Raw genomic sequence first — 20,275 nt, forward strand, 5'->3', positions numbered from 1 at the left:
AGGTGCCTGAGTTAATCAAAATTCAAAATTGGAGTAGAGGTAAATGATATGTACATATAATCACCGCAGTGATAATTGTAGGTAAGCACCCAGTCTAAAACCTCATGAGAATAGATGAGAGGCACAAAGGTTCATAATTGAAATGTCAAATGACTGAGGGTAATCACCTGGTAGAGATTCTGTTTGCTAAAAGGCTAGATCCTTATAGATAACAAAGCATTTAAGATAAAAGTATGATTATTAAAGATACAAAAGAGCATTGATAAATAAGCCTAAAGGCAAAGCCAATTGTAGATAAATGGAAGGTTTGCGGGAAAGTTGGATAAGGAATAGGTAAGTTTCAGAAGTTGCTCTAACACTTCTGCTGTTTGTGATCAGAGGTCACAATCTTACTGCACCTGATATTCCCAAGAGGTCACCCTACTAGGTACTGATCAGGCTTATCAGCGCTTAGCTTCCAAGGTCGGATGAGATTGGGCGTTGCTGCTGAAATATGGCAGTAATAAACACTAGGACACAAATGAGAGAGTGTAATGAGTAGTGAGCAACAAGGTACTTCTGCTGTCCAGTTTCTAGCGCAGATTCTCTGTTGCTGTGAGCATTGCAGAGAGTGGTCTCGCATCTGGATGAGAGGGTACTAAAAATAGAAGTGAGATATGCTCAGAATAGGGAGGAAACCCTGCCTTCTGCTGTCCACTGTCTTATATAGATATATAGCGGACAGTGGATGAGAGAGGTGGGTTAGGCTTACCTATTGAAAAAAAGGGTGGTGGGAAAATTAGAAGAAGGAGAAGAAATGGTAATGTGGTGAGATCACAAATTAACAAAAAATTAAGTAAATTATGAAATAAAACAATCATGAAATCAACGATTAATTGGAAAAAGGAAAGTAAACACAGGCTGCATGGTAAAGGCTTACCAAAATGGGTATAAGACCCTGTTTATGCAGAAAGGATTCTGCAAAAAAGTATTACATTTAAAAGGAAATACCAGAAAATGGTTTAGAACAATAATTAAGGATCAAAAATAGCAAACATGGAAAAAAACAATATTGATTATATATCAGTATCAGTTATATAACTGGAGTCCAAATGGGCACATACAATACCAGGGAGTCCCAAAAGTGATCTGAGCTAGAAAGAGTTCAGCATCACTGAGCACAGACGGACCGTTTCACCAGGGTGGCTTGTTCACTGTGTCAGGGCATAAGGAAAAAGCTGCTGTATTTAAGGCAGAGGAGGGAGGGAACTGGGAGGGCTTAACATCACTAGGGATTCCGATTGGTGGAAGTCCATAGTGACATCACCCTCATTTTAAATAGGGAATTGTGCTGGAAAACAAAAAAAAAAAAAAAAAGGGGAAACATCAAAGACAACAGAGAATCTGCGCTAGAAACTGGACAGCAGAAGTACCTTGTTGCTCACTACTCATTACACTCTCTCATTTGTGTCCTAGTGTTTATTACTGCCATATTTCAGCAGCAACGCCCAATCTCATCCGACCTTGGAAGCTAAGCGCTGATAAGCCTGATCAGTACCTAGTAGGGTGACCTCTTGGGAATATCAGGTGCAGTAAGATTGTGACCTCTGATCACAAACAGCAGAAGTGTTAGAGCAACTTCTGAAACTTACCTATTCCTTATCCAACTTTCCCGCAAACCTTCCATTTATCTACAATTGGCTTTGCCTTTAGGCTTATTTATCAATGCTCTTTTGTATCTTTAATAATCATACTTTTATCTTAAATGCTTTGTTATCTATAAGGATCTAGCCTTTTAGCAAACAGAATCTCTACCAGGTGATTACCCTCAGTCATTTGACATTTCAATTATGAACCTTTGTGCCTCTCATCTATTCTCATGAGGTTTTAGACTGGGTGCTTACCTACAATTATCACTGCGGTGATTATATGTACATATCATTTACCTCTACTCCAATTTTGAATTTTGATTAACTCAGGCACCTTAATAATATTAATTTTTTGTAATTTTTTATGTTTTTCAGTATATTTTTCACCACAGGTGCCCATAATTTTGTATCAGGCTTATCCTGATTTCTGTCAATATATATGTTTACTTTGTGTTCTTGAACAATTTTTTTTGTATCAAACTCCTCATTACTTTTATTCGTTATTAATTAAATGTTAAGTTTTAATAAACTTATTTCAAATTTCTAAGCGTGCCCCAACACAGAGTCTTTCTTTTTTCTTCTCTTTGCATCTCCTTATTTGCCAAGCTAGTCTTGTGCGGATACCACACCTAGGGGAGTGGGATTGTCCTATCGACCTCATCCCAGGGAAGGTTCCACCTCGAGGCCGAACATATCCGTTGTCTGTACCAGAGACTTATTCCATGGAGGAGTACATTAAAGAAAATTTGGCAAAGGGTTTTATTCGACCTTCTTCTCCAGCTGGCGCAGGTTTCTTCTTCGTTAAGAAGAAAGATGGTGGCCTGCGGCCATGCATCAACTATAGAGGTTTGAACGACATCACAGTAAAAAAACGGTATCCTCTGCCTCTGATTACTGAACTCTTTGACCGGGTTAGTGGAGCAACCATCTTCACGAAATTAGCTTTGAGGGGTGCCTATAACCTCATTCGGATCCGGAAGGGTGACGAGTGGAAGACCGCATTTAACACCCGTGACAGACATTATGAGTACCTCGTCATGCCTTTCGGCCTTAGTAATGCTCCAGCTGTGTTCCAACAATTCGTGAACGAGATCTTCAGAGATATCCTCTATCGTCATGTCGTGGTATACCTCGATGACATTCTCATCTTTGCCAATGATCTGGAGGAACATCGTTTTTGGGTAAAGGAAGTCCTGTCCCGTCTTCGTGTCAATCATCTCTATTGTAAGTTGGAAAAATGCGTCTTTGAAGTCAAATCCATTCCGTTTCTAGGCTACATTGTGTCCAGTTCCGGACTAGAGATGGATCCTGAGAAACTTCAAGCTATTCAGGATTGGCCAATACCTACTACTCTCAAGGGCATCCAGAGATTTTTAAGTTTCGCCAACTATTACAGAAAATTTATTCAAGACTTTCCACCATTGTGGCGCCTATTACCGCCTTTACCAAAAAGGGCGCCAATCCCTCCAAGTGGTCTAAAGAAGCCATGCAAGCCTTCCATCTGTTGAAGCAAAGATTTACCTCTGCTCCGGTGTTGAAACAGCCAGATACCAACTTGCCGTTCACCCTTGAGGTGGATGCCTCCTCCATGGGAGTAGGCGCAGTCCTATCTCAAAGAGCCAAAGATGGTCGTCTGCATCCTTGTGGCTTCTTCTCTCTGAAGTTTTCTCCCGCTGAGCGTAATTACGCCATTGGGGATCAAGAACTGTTGGCTATCAAGCTTGCTCTCGAAGAGTGGAGGTATTTGCTAGAAGGTGCTTTCCATACCATCACGATTCTTACAAATCACAAAAATCTTCTGTATTTGAAGGGTGCACAATGTCTCAACCCCCGGCAAGCTAGATGGGGACTTTTTTTTCTAGATTCGACTTTAAGCTCCAGTTCTGTCCAGGGTCACAGAATTGCAAGTCTGATGCCCTTTCCCGCTCCTGGGAGCAAGAAAATGAGTCTGAGTCTACGGAAAAGCATCCTATTATTAATCCAGTGGCATTCTCCATGATAAGAATGGACTCTATGCCTCCATCAGGGAAAAGTTTTGTTAACCCAGCTCTAAGGAAGAAGCTCATGCATTGGGCACATGCTTCCCGTTTTTCCGGACATGCGGGCATCCAGAAAACCCTTGAATTTATCTCCAGATCATACTGGTGGCCGACTCTGAAAAAAGATGTTACAGAGTTTATTGCTTCATGTCCAAAATGTGCCCAACACAAAGTACCTCGCCAGTCACCCACTGGGCAACTGGTTCCTCTAGCTGTTCCTCATCGTCCATGGACCCATCTGTCAATGGACTTCATTACAGATCTTCCTATGTGTAACAAGTTTAATACCATCTGGGTGGTAGTTGACCGGTTCACCAAGATGGCTCATTTAATTCCCCTCACCGGTCTTCCGTCAGCTTCCAAGTTGGCTCAAGTGTTTATTCAAGAGATTTTCAGACTACATGGCCTCCCTGAGGAGATAATTTCTGACAGAGGAGTACAGTTCGTAGCCACGTTTTGGCGGAGTCTATGTCTGGCCCTTCAAGTCAAAATAAAATTTTCTACAGCGTATCACCCCCAAACTAATGGTCAAACTAAGAAGGTGAATCAGGACTTGGAGGCCTTCCTCCGAATTTATGTACCTTCATCTCAAGATGACTGGGTTCAACTTCTTCCCTGGGCCGAGTTCTGTCATAACAACCAATATCACTCATCATCCTCTTCCACGCCATTCTTCACTAATTATGGATTTCACCCTAAAGTTCCAGAATTCCAACCGCTTCCAGCAACTTCAGTACCAGCAGCTGATATCACTCTTCGTCAGTTTTCAAATAACTGGAAGAACGTTCGAGCGGCTCTTCTCAAGGCATCTTTTAGATATAAGAAGTTTGCAGATAGGAAGCGTAGGGCAATTCCTGCCCTTAAAGTGGGTGATCTTGTTTGGCTATCTACGAAGAATCTGGGATTAAGAGTCCCAAGCATGAAATTTGCTCCTCGATATATCGGTCCTTTTTGAATTGAACAAGTCATCAATCCAGTAGCCTTCAAACTTCAATTTCCTCCATTTCTAAAAATTCCCAGGACAGTTCATGTTTCCCTTCTGAAACCGCTGATCCTGAATCGGTTCCATTCAGCACTTCCTTCGGCTCCCTAGGTCCAGACTCAACGGGGTGTTGAGTATGAAGTCGCCAAGATTCTGGATTCACGCTCCCATTATGGTCAACTTCAATATATGATCGATTGGAAGGGCTATGGCCCTGAGGAACGTTCCTGGACCAATGCTTCTGACGTCCATGCTCCTACATTGGTTCGGAATTTCCATTCTAAATTTCCTCTGAAGCCAAAGAAGTGTCCTGGGGCCACTCCTAAAGGGGAGGGGGGGGGGGGTGCTGTCACGATCCGGACAACTGGACATTACTTTTTTACCTTTCAGGTGTCTTCTGAGGCTGGCTCAGTGTTCCAGGGCCGGGTCTCAGTCATGTCATTAATGTCCTTACTTCATATTTTCTCCTTAATAGTATGGAGGTGCTGTTACAGGGAACTCTTATGTGGAATGGCGCCTCCGCCGCCATTACCAGACTCTCAGCATTGGGACGGCTCTGCAGAGCATTCACTGACGGTTGCGGCCTCTGCCGCCTTTGCTGCGCTCCCAGCGTGAGGACGGATCTCCTGGCGTCTCCTGTCAGCCGCTTGCCGCAATCACTATGTTAAGTGCTACGGTTCTGTGCAGCACTTCTCACCCGCTGTAGCTTTTTCCGCTGGTGCCGGGAGCATACCGTGCAGTTGTGACATTCTCTGGGTTCTGCGGCCACTGCCGCCATTACTGTGAAAGTTCCATATAGAACTACAAGCCGGGTTTCCCTCCAAGAATCAGTATGGGCGCAGCCATGTTGGTTCTGATCATGTGATGCTGTTTCTACCAATCCATAGTCCTGCTGAGCTCAGCCTGATTGCTGACCCAATCCCTGCACTGCTGAGGGTATAAAGAGACTGATCTTAGACCAGGAAATTGTCAGTGCTTTGGTTGTCATCATCAAGTGTATCCTGTCTCTGCTCTCTGAGTTTCTAACTGTGTTCCAGGTATTCCAGCTCCTGAAGTCTCCAGTTCTAGAGAGACCTGCACCAATCACCACCCTGCGGTGCCAGCCTGACCTCATAGCATTCCTAGTGTATTCTGCAGTCGGCAGTGCTTCATAAAAACACCAGCTTCCAGCATTGGGCTTCCAGTGGTGTTCAGCTACCTATTATCATCGGTGCTCCGCCATCGGTGTTCTGGATCTTTACAGTATCAAGTCATCTATTTCTCAAGTCTTCGATCTCTAGCATCTACAGTACTATTGAACCTCATCATCCGTTACATTCGGATCTGCATTTCTTCACAGTTCTTCAACTGTATTCCATCTGCTGACCAGTTCCAGCTCTCATCTATTCTACAGCACCCAGGTGTTGGTAAGGACTGACTATCTCCTTATTTCCCAAGCTAGTCTTGTGCGGATACCACACCTAGGGGAAAGTTACAATTGCTACTGTTGTGGAACTATACTGTTTTTAATCATTTCTCATACCATACTGTGCAACTGCCGGTGTACCATCAGAACTGTGTTTGAATAAATAAGTCTTCATTTTATCTTTGTTGTCGTGGTCACATCTACGGGCATTGGTGGTAGTAGTCCTCTATGTCTAGGAGTCCTATTCAGCCACCCAGATTCACTTTTGCACCAGCCCCTACAACTGAGGTAGCCTCACACCCCACTACAGCTCTCAGTTGTGACAACAGTTTAAACATATACTTGAATTAAGAAGAAAATAAGAAAGATAAGAAAGAGAAAAAGAAAGAGAAGAAAGAAAAAACAATCACAAGGTAAAAAAGGGACAGAGAGAGTTGATAAGGAAATAGGAGGAGGAGGAGGGGGGATGCAATCTTATCTATCATGAAAAGCATTGATGTGGTCTGTTGTAAGTATAAATGTTTTGCTTGTATGACCGGGTCTTTGCAATACCAAAAAATCACGAATGAGTAAATAAAGAAATAAAGAAATAACTGCAATTCTGGGCGTAGCCTTGGAGATCCATAGCTGCATAATCATTTTTTTCGCCATCGTCACCAGTAAAATCAGGAACGGGCGTAGATCCAATGTAGATGAACCCAGCTCCCAATTACGGAAATCTGCAAAAAGCAACGCATGGGGATCTAAATTGGCCTTGCAAGGGAATGTCTTGACAATGTACTGAACTACCTTATTCCAGAATTTCTTAATAATCCCGCATGACCATACATTATGTAAAAGTGTCGCTGAAGTAGCTCCACGTTCCAAACAATGGCCTGTTTCACTAGCCACATAATGTTTTCTTTGTGCCTGTGAGATGTAAGCTCTATGTAATATCTTGAAATTAGTCTCTTGTAATGAGACGGAGTGGAGAGACTTCATCACAAATACAGTGTTCTTAAACAATTGCGTACCAACTACATCTATGTCCAAGTCAATATTACAGGGAGCGCAGACTTTCAACCAGATCCATGAGGTGGTCGTCTGAATAAGGTCATTATACAGATACTTTGTTTTATAGGGAATACTTTTAACTAAGTTCAATAGAGTCAAGAGCGAATCTGAAGACACAGGAGGCAACTGTGCCCCATATAAAGACATGGAATAATGTTTAACTTGGAGATAGGGAAATAAGTACTGATCCGATAAGCCACAAGTTTCCTTAAAAGTGGAATAGGACATCAGCTTACCCCCTGGGTCAAAAACATCGGATGTGAGTCTTAGACCCTTAGTTTTCAGCCAAGCAAAAACTGGAGATTCTAAGCCGGGAGTGAATTGGGGATTACCCCAGAGAGAAATCATGCGTGAGAAACAAGGGTTTCTGTCAAGAGTCTTATTAATTGCCCACCAAGTGTTGTAGGCATCTCTAAAAAATATATTATTAAGAATATGTTGCGACAAAAACTGCTTCGGTGTGTGCAATAGTGCTCCTGGTGAGTAGGGGAAACAGAACTTGCAGTCCAACGCATATACCGAAAATAGATCCCTCTCTAAGAGCCAGTCGGTGATATTCCGAAAAAATATAGATTGAGAAAATGTATTCAAGTCTGGCAAACCCAGACCCCCTTCTGATCTAGAAAGATGAAGTTTTGCTCGGGCAATTCTGGGGCGTTTGGAGTTCCAGATAAAGGTATTAAAACCTGTATACAATTTTTTTTATGTCAGAATCAGACAATCGAATGGGCAACATTTGCATAGTATACATAATTTTTGGAAAGATAACTGATTTAAGTACGGCAATTCTACCCATCAAAGACAAAGTTAAAGACTGCCAGGAGTCCAATAACTTAAGCACTGAGGTTACCGGAGGCTTAAAATTCAAAGAGTAAAGTTTAGAGATCTACTTTGGCATATGCACCCCTAGGTATTTAAAATGTGACTTTACTACCCTGATTTCTCCAGTTACCATTGAGGACACAGCAGATGAGCCTAAAAACATGAGTTAAGATTTGTTTGTATTAATTCTGTAGCCAGAGATGGTCCCGAACTGTGCAATAGCATTCATTATTAATCGGTAAAGAGTAAGAAGGATTGGACATAAACAGTATCATATCATTGGCAAATAGTGCCAAGTGAAGATCAACAGATCCAATCATAATGCCCTGGTATAAGGGCGACTGCCGCAATGCAATAGCCAGTGTTTCCTGTGCCCCCGCAAATAACAGTGGGGATAACGTGCATCCTTACTTCATCCCCTTTTGAATCAAAAAGAGTTAGATAGATATCCATTGCACAGCACACGAGTCTCCGGCTTAGTATATAGTAATTGTAAGACTTTAATATAGCTATTCGGGAAACCAAAGCGAGTTAAAGAGGAATATAGGTAGTCCCAATGAACCATATCGAAAGCTTTCTCGGCGTCCAACGCCAAGATCGCTTCTTGAGAAGTGTGATCAGGATTCTGGGACTGGACTATTACTGCCAATACCCGACGTATGTATAGGGTAGAATTGTGGCCGAGTTAAAGTAGGATGGGAGTGTCTCTAACTGCAGAATCCTATTGAAACGTTTAGTCAATAAAGGTGTCAATTTAAGGGAAACAATTTTAAAAAATTCTGGGGGGTATCCATCCGGACCTAGGGCCTTACCACTCTTCAGATTTTTAATTACCCTGGAGACTTCCTCCTCAGTTATTGGTTTGGTCAACAAATCTAAGAGGTCAGCAGGGAAATGGGGAATTGCAAGTCTTCCCAAAACTCGTCTACTACAGACTGCGGGGATGGTTGGGGTTCGGAGTATAGACAGGTGTAATAAGCTGACAACACCGAAGCAATCTGTGCGTTTGAATTAGTTAAAGTACCATCATCTTGACGTAAGGGTCAAACAACCATTGGGGCCTTCTATTCGATAGCAGTTTACTGCTCTTATTACCAAATCTATAGAATTGTTGATCTTTTTAAAAGAGAAGGTCGATTCCATCTTAACCAGCAGACCCTCAAAATGCGTCTTCAATTTATTATTATGTGCAGGATTAGTCTGGCACGACCGAAACGAGTCAGTCAGAACAGTCTGAGCCTGCACATGATCGTGTCTAAGGGATTTGCAAAGAGAGGACAAGTACGAGATCAATTCCCCTCTAATCACAGCTTTTGCTGTTTGCCAGAAAAGCAACGGGTTACCTGTAGAACAGACAGTATTATTTGAACTATAATCTTCCCATATCGATTCTAATTTTTGTCTAAAACTTAGGGAGTTAGAGATAGCAGAGCAGTCGGAAACCGCCATATCCTACCAGGACTCCTTTCAACACCCATTTTAAAATCGCACCATAACAAGGCGTGATCAGATAGACATATAGGCTCCATATTAACTTCACTAATTCTACTCAGCATAGTTTACGAACAATAGTTTCTATTCTGGACATGAAACCAGTAGCTGCGGATAAACAAGAAAAAGCTTTTTCAGTGGGGTTATATAGTCTCCATAGATCAAGAACTTGGAGACGTCTGATAGAGTGAGAAAGCCCCAGTTTCGGGAGCCTATGTGGAGAGCGCCTCTGGACTTGCTTGTCTAGAATGGGAGAGGTGATTAAGTTAAAGTCTCAAGTTACAACATCATGACATCTCCATAGTGAAGCAATTTGGCTTTCAGAGTCTGAAAAAATAATTTCATATAAACATTTGGAGCACAGATAGTGCACAATGTTAGTTTCGTTTCAGCCAATAAGACTTCTGCAATCAATTAACGACCATCAGGATCCGCGTCAAACTTAAGCACTTCAATATGGACATGAGTTTTGGCCAAAATGGCTACACCCCTGGCTTTAGAGTTGAACGCTGCTACAGAGACAACCTTCCATTTTAACATGTTGAATTTTGCTGATTTTAACTTACTTAGGTGAGTTTCTTGCAACATTAAAACATCGACAGTCAATTTGTTAGCATATATAAGGATTTTCCTTCTCTTGGAAGGGGAATTTATACCTCCAATATTCCACGTAGCTATTCTCAGTAGGGCCATGTCAACATTTCTGGGGAGCGGTGTATAGTAGAGCACTCATAGGGGGTCATTCCGAGTTGATCACTCGCTGCTGATTTTCACAGCGCAGCGATCAGGTAAAAAACGGCAAAACAACGCATGCGTACGGGTTGCAGTGCGCACGCGTAACGTACTTTCACACAAAAGTATGTAGTTTTACACAAGGTCTAGCGATTCTTTTCCGTCGCTCTGTTGATCGGTGAGTGATTGACAGGAAGTGGGTGTTTCTGGGTAGTAACTGACCATTTTCTGGGAGTGTGCTAAAAAACGCAGGCGTGTCAGGATAAAACGCAGGCGTGCCTGGGGAAACGGGGGAGTGGCTGGCCGAACGCAGGTCGTGTTTGTGACGTCAAAGCAGGAACTAAACAGACTGAAGTGATCGCAAGGAAGGAGTAGGTCTGCAGCTACTCTGAAACTGCATGAAAAAATTTCAGCACTGTTCTGCTAACCTTTCGTTCACACTTCTGCTAAGCTTATATACACTCCCAGAGGGCGGTGGCTTAGCGTTTGCACTGCTGCTAAAAGCAGCTAGCGAGCGATCAACTCGGAATGAGAGCCATAGTCATACACATGTTACCACATATTTCATACACAGTACAACAAAACTATTGCAAAGAGGAAGGATGGAAAAACACGAGGAAAGGGATAGAGGGGAGAAAGGAGAGAGAAAGAAAAGAAAGAGCAAGCCGCAAAGAGCGATAGAGTCGCCAACAGATGAAAATAACCCCATGTGCAAACTTCCAGGGTAATATACAGTAATAAACATCATAAATTGACTCAAACAGTATCTAGGAATGCTAGATCCCAGCCAGCAACATCCAACAGTTGTACAAAATGGTATCACTAAGTGATAATAGTATCCAGTCCGAGGTGAGAGAGGGAGGGGGGGGGGGATGGGGAGTGAGAGAAACCAATAAACATATCTGAGGCACACGTCAGCAGCCCACCAGGGGAGAAAGTGAGATTTGAGGAGTGTTTCCTCACTGAATCCGCAGAACAATGTCTCAAACTGCAGTATTAGAAGACAAACTGGCTAAAAATCCACAATTAGACAAGTCAAAAATAGAAATTACTGCACAAATCACTATGAACACATAAAAACTGCGAATCAAAACTTTCACCACAGAATATTAAAGTGAAACAAAAGTGAAGAGACATGTCCATGTATATGCCAGTACAAAGTAATTTATTTCAATAGCAGTATGGAATGTGATAGCACACAAGACATATTCCGTATGCATAAGCGGAGGTATGTGTCATACATTTCCAGGCAGGAGGACACATGATGTTCCCTGAGGGGTGCGACAAAAAAGTCACGACTCTGTGTCCTATATGACAAAGGGTGCAATACTTTAATAACAGAAAGAACTTTAATCCGGGTCGGCGCAGTAGGCCTGGGCATTGTCCGGGTTCAGGAAATCAATGTGGGAGGAGCCCTCAAATATGCGTAGCCGCGCCGGGTATAGCAAAGCAAACTTCTTGCCTCGAGAGATCAGGGAGGTGCATATAGGTGAAAAAGCCTTCCTGGCCTTAGTTAACTTTGCAGAGTAGTCTTGGAAAATATAAATAGTATTCCCTTCCCACTTTATATCCCGATGCTTGCGGGAAGCTCTCCACAGGGCCTCCTTATGTAGAAAGTTGAGGCTGCGTAACAATACCACACGCGGTCGGGCACCAGGGTGTGTGCGAAGTGGCCCTATAAGGTGGGCCCTCTCAATAATCATTTCTGCACAATCTTCCTCAACATGCAATAGAACCGGCAGCACAGACTTTAAGAAATGAAGCAGGTCGGGACCTTTAACAGTCTCGGAGAGCCCCACCACCCTCAAATTCTGTCTCCTTGACCTATTCTCAGGGACGTCCAGCTTATTTAAGATCTGGCGCTGTGTGCGGGTGTGTTTCACTTGTGCCACCTGTAGTGTGGCAACATCTGCAAAAAATTTCCCCACTCTTTGTTCGGTCTCTCCAACCTTTTTTGTGAGGCTAGAGAGTTGTCCCGTGATATGGGCGGTCTGCTCCTGGAGAAGCGGACCCATTGCTTCTCTGATGGCCCCTCTCATCTCTCCGTAGGTGACCGTGGCGTCTGGGGGGGGGGGGGGACTGCATAACTGGGGGAGCCTTGGGCAACAGTACCTTGGTCCCGGGAGCGGGGTGGAGGAGAAGAGGGTGCAGAACTCACATCCTCACCAGAGTCAGCCGCGTCCGGTGCCATTTTGGATCCTCTGCTGTGCCTGTGTTGCCGCTGGCGGTATTTCTTTCTCAGCATCAGGGGAGAGAAATACTTCTCTATCCGCCGGAGAAGGTTGAGTAGGGGCTTCGGGTGGGGACTCGGGCTGGAAAAGAGGCTGATGAACAGCCGTGAAATGCTTTGCTGGGTGCCAGGGAACGGATCCGCTCCGAAGCGCATCCCCACATGCCGGCAGTGCTTTATTTTAGCATCATATTCAGTAATATATCTTAATACTTCTTGCTGTATTTATCTACAAGGGACAACACGTCGCATTGAACGCTACCCGTCTGTGCTTTCAGAACTAGGCTTCAGTTTTCCTACTTTATACTGAAAAAAATATAATTACATATTATTTTATAACAGCACATATATATGGTTCATAAATATATGATTATGATCAGTTAACTTTACCTTGCAAAAACTAAAATTAGACTGCAATTTAATGTTTTAGAATATTATATAAAATGCAGGCATAAAATGTTGATGCTCTATAAAACTTAGGTTAGGAAGCTATTGCTTCAAAAATATAGTACAGTGTTTGTAAGAAATGCAGACAACATTCCTAGTTAGTCCTAAACGACCAGTAACATGTGCAGAGACCGTACTGCACTAAAGGATTTAGCTATGAAAGATAATCGTGACTTAAGCTGGGTACACACTAGAAGATGTGTACCCAGCGTGATATCGGCGGTGACTGACCCAGTGGGGGTGCCGCCATCGTCAAGTGTGTATGCCGGCAATGAAGGAGCCTGGCGGAGGTGAGCTGGGGCCTTGCTGCATTCGGCAGCACAGCCCTCGCCAGTGATGTCACCCATCGGAGTTGCATGCAGTCAGACGGAGGATGTGCAGGAGCGCGCATTGGCATTGCATAGTGCATACCCACTTGAAGATTTTAAACGATATGTCATTCCGGAGCATCGGAATCGTCCATATCACTTACAATATCACCTATTGTGTAGGCACTGTTACATAATCTGTAAATAGTATAGTACTTATGCCATATTTAAAATGCTATTGTTATCTTTCAGTACTAAACCCATAACCTTGTATATCATCCCAAAAACACTGTAAGGGTAAAAAAAATTCTAATATAAACAAGACGCATAACTGAATGTTTTCCAGATTTTCTCCTCTTTAGCACCTTAACAAAACTATATCTCTGGGTCAAATTTTAAAATGTGTCTAGCAGCACTGATAGTGATACATATTACTATTAGTAATAATATATATTCTTTGAAAATAATTACTATTTGCTGTAATCATATCAACAGAAAAAGTATCATATGAATAGCTTTTATAATGTTAGAAGGTTGCAGGAACATGAACTACACATTCACTTTATTTGATAAATATAAAATATCAATACACATATGTTGGATTCAGCACCAGTCAACAATTGAAGAAAATTAATGAGAAAAAACCTAGATAGAGGATACTAAGGAGTAGGTACCCTGGTATTATCTTATAGGCAGTGCACCCCGAGTCAGTGAGAATGAATCAGTTATCGAACAAAGAGAAAAAATACTCATTTTAGGGGGCACACTTTAAGACATATTAGGGGTAATTCAGAGTTGATCGCAGCAGCAAATTTGTTAGCAGTTGGGCAAAACCATGTGCACTGCAGGGGGGACAGCTATAACATGTGCAGAGAGAGTTAGATTTTGGTGGGGTGTGTTCAATCAGCAATCTAAATTGCAGTGTAAAATTACAGTAGCCAGTATTTACCCTGCACAGAAGCAATATAACCTACCCAAATCTTACTCTCTCTGCAAATGTAATATCTGCCACACCTGCAGTGCACATGGTTTTGCCCAACTGCTAACAAATTTGCTGCTACGATCAGGTATGAATTACCTCCGTTATGTCTTAAAGAGTGTCCCCTAAAAAGAGTCTTCCTTTGTCTCTTGGCTTGATAAATCTAAAATAACAAACTGACAATAGCATTTTAATGAAGTCATTAAGGGGTATACACATGGTGCGATATTATCTACCGATATGGCCTGCATATCGCACCGTGTGTATACAGCTTGCGATGCCGATGCACGCTCCCGCGGGGGTGGCATCGCAAGTAAAAATAGACTGTGCAGGTAGGTAGGTCAATTTTGACTAAAAAGTGTACAATCTAGTACCTTGTATAGTCAAAATTGACCATAGCAAAAATCTGCCAGAGCCAAAATCGCACAGTGTCTATCGTCAATATCGGTGGATTTTGGCTGTGTGGAGATCAAGGGAAATCGCATAGTGCAAATCTGCCACACAGGCAGAATCCCACCGCGTGTATGCCCCTTAAGTCCTATATTATATTTATTTACCAATTTTACATTTTAGTAGCAAAACATACACAGATTTTTTTTTGGGGACCATAAAAAAAATCATAGTGACTTTCATTATGAGGAATGTGTGTAAACAAAAAGAATGGCATTGATAGACATACAGTAAGTTAATAGTGAAGTTAGCACTGCAGGTGTGAGACACAAAATGACATACAGTATAGACAAAACCACATATTTTTAACATTACATTTGAAAGCAATGTAACAGTATCATAGTAAGATTTTCATTGAATACAGCTACAGACATCTGAACCATGGCAATATATTGTACCTAAATATCTATATTTTATGTGGCAACATTTTGACCATGTCAAAATGTTCACATTTAAAATCTAGGTTACTGCACATAGTTTAACCTGCAGTCAATGATAGAAGGGAGAGTTACTCTGCGCTTTAAATCACTTTAGATATTGTCCTATAAATTGTCACTGTGCAGTTCACCATCGGTAATGATTGACTCAGTGAGACTTAAAGTATAAATAAAGAAAGAATTTTTTATCAGAAAAAACATATATCAATTACAATAAATGAAATAATTAAATTGATCACTAAGTATCAAAGCTAATAATTAGCAAACATACTTTAAAATATGTAATTAATTTAGCTCTCTCAGATGAAGAAATAACGTTCATCAAAACACTGGCGTCCCAGTGTAAGGTGTGCTAATTGTTCCGCAGATGATATCCACAATCACAATGGTTGTGTTATTGATAAAACGGTGTGATATAAAATAATTACCCACGTGCTGGTTCCTGGAGAAAGTGCAAACAGGGTCCTTTCAGATGGTATACTTGCACGTGAGATGAGGGAAATAATGTAATATGACTGCTGCAATTGAATATTAGCCGCTCCGTTTAGGGGACACTGCACGTCTCCAATACACTGATGGATGCTGGCCGCTGATAATTGCACAACGTCTGTATATCCCTCTGAGAACACCGGACTGTTGGATTCCGCCGCGGGGCCCCGCCGTGAAGCACCCAGCGTCTGGCGGAGATGTCGCACGGCAAAGTGCTGGAGTATGTAAAGCTCCGTGAGCTGTTCGAGCCTCCGGGTACCGACACCTGGAGAGCTTAATTGAGAGAGAGTGTGTCTGGGCGTCAACGCGTTTCGTCTCCTAGCAACCGGAGACTTCCTCAAGACAAGTACCTCCCCTCTACGGACTTCAGAATTTATACCCGTCTGATAGCATTAAATCTTATCAGATGTGTCTGCTTAATCAATTAATGAATAAATGCTTAAAATCACTATTTCATCCTAATTTGAACATATTTACACATATATAACTTATTCACAATATAATAATATATCTTAAAGACGCACTGAGTCAATATAATCATTGTCAATATAAACATTGTTTCAAAATCCACAGCAACAGTTTGATTGTATCTAATATGCAGACAAGTGGCACCCAGTATACTTTGTAATACACTTTACTGGGCAGTTATATTTAGTTTATTATTGAAAGTAGCAGAGTAGGTTGTCATTATCAACACAGCAATACTAAGGTAGATTTTTCTAAGGAAACTGATCGAGATGTCAAGGGGATCTTTAACTAAAACAGATATATATATATGGATCGCTATTAATAGAGGTTACAAATATAGAGAGGTAGAGACTTATATAAAGAAAATAAATTAAAATCTATCTGCAGAGTTAATTACAATGAAATACCACATAGACATGCGTACTGGGGAGAGCAGCCTCTACCCCCAGTAAACAGTCAAATAATGCTTTATATGTATTAGAGTGTACTTTTCAAGTGATAAGTACTCGTTTAGGTTTATCCCCTAAAAATAAAAATGAAAATGGAAATGAAAATCAAAATAAACAATATAAAAATAAGTACTAAATCATAAATAAAAAATATGAAGATAAAAATAATAATAATAATATTAATAAAAGTAAAAATAAATAAATACAAACATTTTTAAAAATAAAAATAAAATATTTGTAATAATGACATAAGGAAGACAATAACTCTATAACTACAATTGTGACCTATTATATATATATATATATATATATATATATATATATCCTATTATAATTGACAGTGTAGAGGATCTATGTAACGACATATTAACTATACAAATATACCAATATAACGGCGCATACATGTAAAGATGTGTAAAGATGGAATAACTGTTTTGATTAATAATAAATTACACCAGAACTTATAAATAAGAAACTTTAAACCTATGGTTTAGTCTAGACAGGTATAATCGAGAGCTTCATTAAGACCTTCAGGATGGAGAGTATCCAGCCTTTAAACCTTAGATATCATCTGCGGGACAATTAGCACACCTTACACTGGGACGCCAGTGTTTTGATGAACGTTATTTCTTCATCTGAGAGAGCTAAATTAATTACATATTTTAAAGTATGTTTGCTAATGATTAGCTTTGATACTTAGTGATCAATTTAATTATTTCATTTATTGTAATTGATATATGTTTTTTCTGATAAAAAATTCTTTCTTTATTTATACTTTAAGTCTCACTGAGTCAATTATTACCGATGGTGAACTGCACAGTGACAATTTACAGGACAATATCTAAAGTGATTTAAAGCGCAGAGTAACTCTCCCTTCTATACTTTAAATTATTTGCAGCTTAGCAAGCTGTTTATTTCTCTCAGCTGCTATTAATCACTACTATACATTGGTATTTTGATATTTATAAATTATAGCGCCGGATTATAAATCGGAGAGTAACATCCCGATTTATCTATTTCTCTTCTAACCTGCAGTCAATATCAAAATGTTCAAAATGTTGACACTCTGAATGTAGACCTGCCTACATCGACATCACAACCATGTTTATATATATATATATTTTAAATATCTTTCATTTAGACATTTTGAATCAAGTGCACATCCAAAAAATACAGTACATTTTAGAAATTTTGACTGTGGACACTCTGACTATGCCTATATTTCCTATATGTCTATATTTTGACCATGTCATCAATCTGACCATGTCTATATTTTGACTGTCAGCATTCTGACCATGTCTAAATTTTAATCTCTCTATATATGATTTGTCTACATTATGTCAATGTCTTCTGAGGAAGCATCTGCTTATAAGGTGGGGAAATGTGTTGAGACCCCGCACCCTTGCTTGGGTTTTGGATCGCAGTATTTAACTCTCTGTGTGCCGCTATAACACTACCTGCTTTGCCTCATTACCGTGGCAAAGCAGGAAGGGACATCAACAAGATGTACTAACACCTTGTCTGCCGAAGCGGGTGAGCGAAAGCAATCCCCTCTGGCGATGCCTCCCTCCCTTCCTCCCCGAGCGCACCACACATCAGCTCAGTGCTGATGCGCTGTGTCTCCTCGGCCGGTTCCAGTGCACATGCACGGGATCTCGTTACTCACGCAAGATCCCCTTCGCACTCCGGAGCTGGCACCCACCACAGCCAGGGACAGATCTGTCCCTGCTGTGGTCTACGGGCATCGCCCCCTGCAGTTGCCGATGCTGACCGTTCATACACTGATCACACATATCGGCCTGCTATCTTTTAGATAGCAGCGCTGATATGGACAGGGGCACATAGCACCCCTGTCACTGTCCCCGCACAGTTTCTTACATGGGGGAGAAGTGACATCAGCGCACATAACGTGCACTGATACTGCTTCTTCCTCATATCGCAGGGTGATACATTTACCCCAGAATATCATTACTGCAGGTACATCAGGACCCCCCGCTGTCTGTAAGGACAATGTCTGGCTGCTGATTCATTCCTGACAAGAGGCTCTTCTTATGGTGTGTACACGCGGTGAGATATTTTCTTACGATTTTGACTATATAGTCAAAATCGTAAGAAAAGTTAGTGCAGATCGCAACGTGAAAGTCACCTTGCGATCCCGATTCGATGCCGATGCGCGGTCCCACGCAGTCGGCATCGCAAGCCAAGATAGACTGCAAGACAATTCTGACTATCTTTGTCAAAATTGACACTTAGCCAAAATCGCACATAGTATCGCAAGCACAGTCATTATGTGCTTGCGATGCCGACCTAGCCCCTGTCGCATTGTGAGAATCGGGCATAGCCCTTATTCACTCTATAACAGTGGAGCAGAGCAAAATCCTGGCGGGGTTTAAGGAAGGGGATTGAGTGTAATCCCCACGGGAAAAGCCATAGGATAGGGGGATGCCTGACTCACTCTCCACTTATCTAAAACTGCATTTATAACCTAGCACTGACAATGTAAGTTGGACTTACCACCATCTGCATGAAAAAAAGGGTGAATGCTTACTAATATAATTTATTGCTCACTCATTCTGCAGGAATACTGTATGCAAAATAACAAGTTGCTGGAACTGTGCAGAATGAATATATGTCAGTCCTTCTACACTGTTTTGTAGCAGTTATAGTATTGTTTGGCTACAGATTTTATGCAATTGTTTAGATCACAGGTTCTCAAACTCAGTCCTCAGGACCCAACACGGTTCATGTTTTGCATGTTACCTGTAGATTTTTAAAATGTGACAGTTGGTGATACACAGTGCTGCTGCTGAGTGACATGGAAAACGTGAACCGCGTGGGATCCCAAAGACCGAGCTTGAGAACCACTGGTTTAGATACACCGGTTGTGTGGGTATAGATATATATTTTTTATGTGTGTTATGATTGTTATGAAAACAATTTAGCATGAAACAGCATTTCACTTCTTTTATTGCTTGTATCACTACTTGGGGGTTGCTGAGCTCTCTTGACAATCAGAGACAACAGTCACTGCTGTTATCAATATTGGGTACTTGATTTATTTGGCTCATTCAGAAGGTTTAGCGCTTTACTTATTTCTCTCTTCATCTACATTATGGGCCTGATTCATATTTGTAAGGAACCGCACATCCGCAAGTAAGCAGCTGCACAAATCTGTCTAATAAAAGTGCACAGGCAGCAGGAAATGTCTGTAGGAGATAGACGCCTCCTGAATGCATTTGTGAGGATCAGAGTACTGTGACTGAAGACACAGCCTCAGATCACCACTGTGACTGGCAGTTGTGATTTGTGATGTTTGTAGGCACCGTAGGGCCTGCATAAGCTGAAGTTTACTCAGGCTGGCCGTCAGATCTGGACACCCGGGTCCAGGAAGCCTGCGTTCTACAAGCAGATCCTGGATGTCAAAACAGCGGTCACATTCCCCAGTTTTGAAGAACAGTGCCTGATGGCATTCCCGCTCTGCCCCAAAACGCTGCAGCATGTCAATAATCCTGCAGCTGACAGGAGACTGCAAGCGACATCATAAAACCCGTTCTGCACATGCGTAGAACCCCAAACATTATATATCTATATATATATATCTATACTGTATATATACATATGTGCGTATATATGCCTCCACCAGTCACTTACTGCCTCCCCATCCCCCACTGCATCTCGCTGTTATCCTCTACCCCTCCCTGTCACTCACTTCCTATCCAGTCACCCACTGCTTTTTGTGACACACCTTTTGCAGATACAACCTCGCGAGTCTGTACAGATTTTTATAGTGGCAATCATTTACACGGTATAACCGGATTAGTTATGCCAACCTGGTAATAACCACTGTCACTCACATTCTAATCGTA

General features: G+C 41.6%; 1 protein-coding gene and 2 pseudogenes across 2 annotated transcripts in view; 1 reads left to right on the forward strand and 2 right to left on the reverse strand.

Moving 5' to 3' along the window:
* Positions 1-20,275, reverse strand: part of TMEFF1 (transmembrane protein with EGF like and two follistatin like domains 1) — a 247,773-nt gene that overhangs the window by 89,648 nt on the left and 137,850 nt on the right. The gene's annotated exons all lie outside the window — the stretch shown is intronic.
* On the reverse strand, positions 387-505 carry LOC134930411 (5S ribosomal RNA; annotated as a pseudogene).
* On the forward strand, positions 1,460-1,578 carry LOC134930422 (5S ribosomal RNA; annotated as a pseudogene).

The sequence above is a fragment of the Pseudophryne corroboree genome, chromosome 5 (genome assembly GCF_028390025.1).
Source record: "Pseudophryne corroboree isolate aPseCor3 chromosome 5, aPseCor3.hap2, whole genome shotgun sequence".
In the NCBI taxonomy this organism is placed as follows: domain Eukaryota; kingdom Metazoa; phylum Chordata; class Amphibia; order Anura; family Myobatrachidae; genus Pseudophryne; species Pseudophryne corroboree.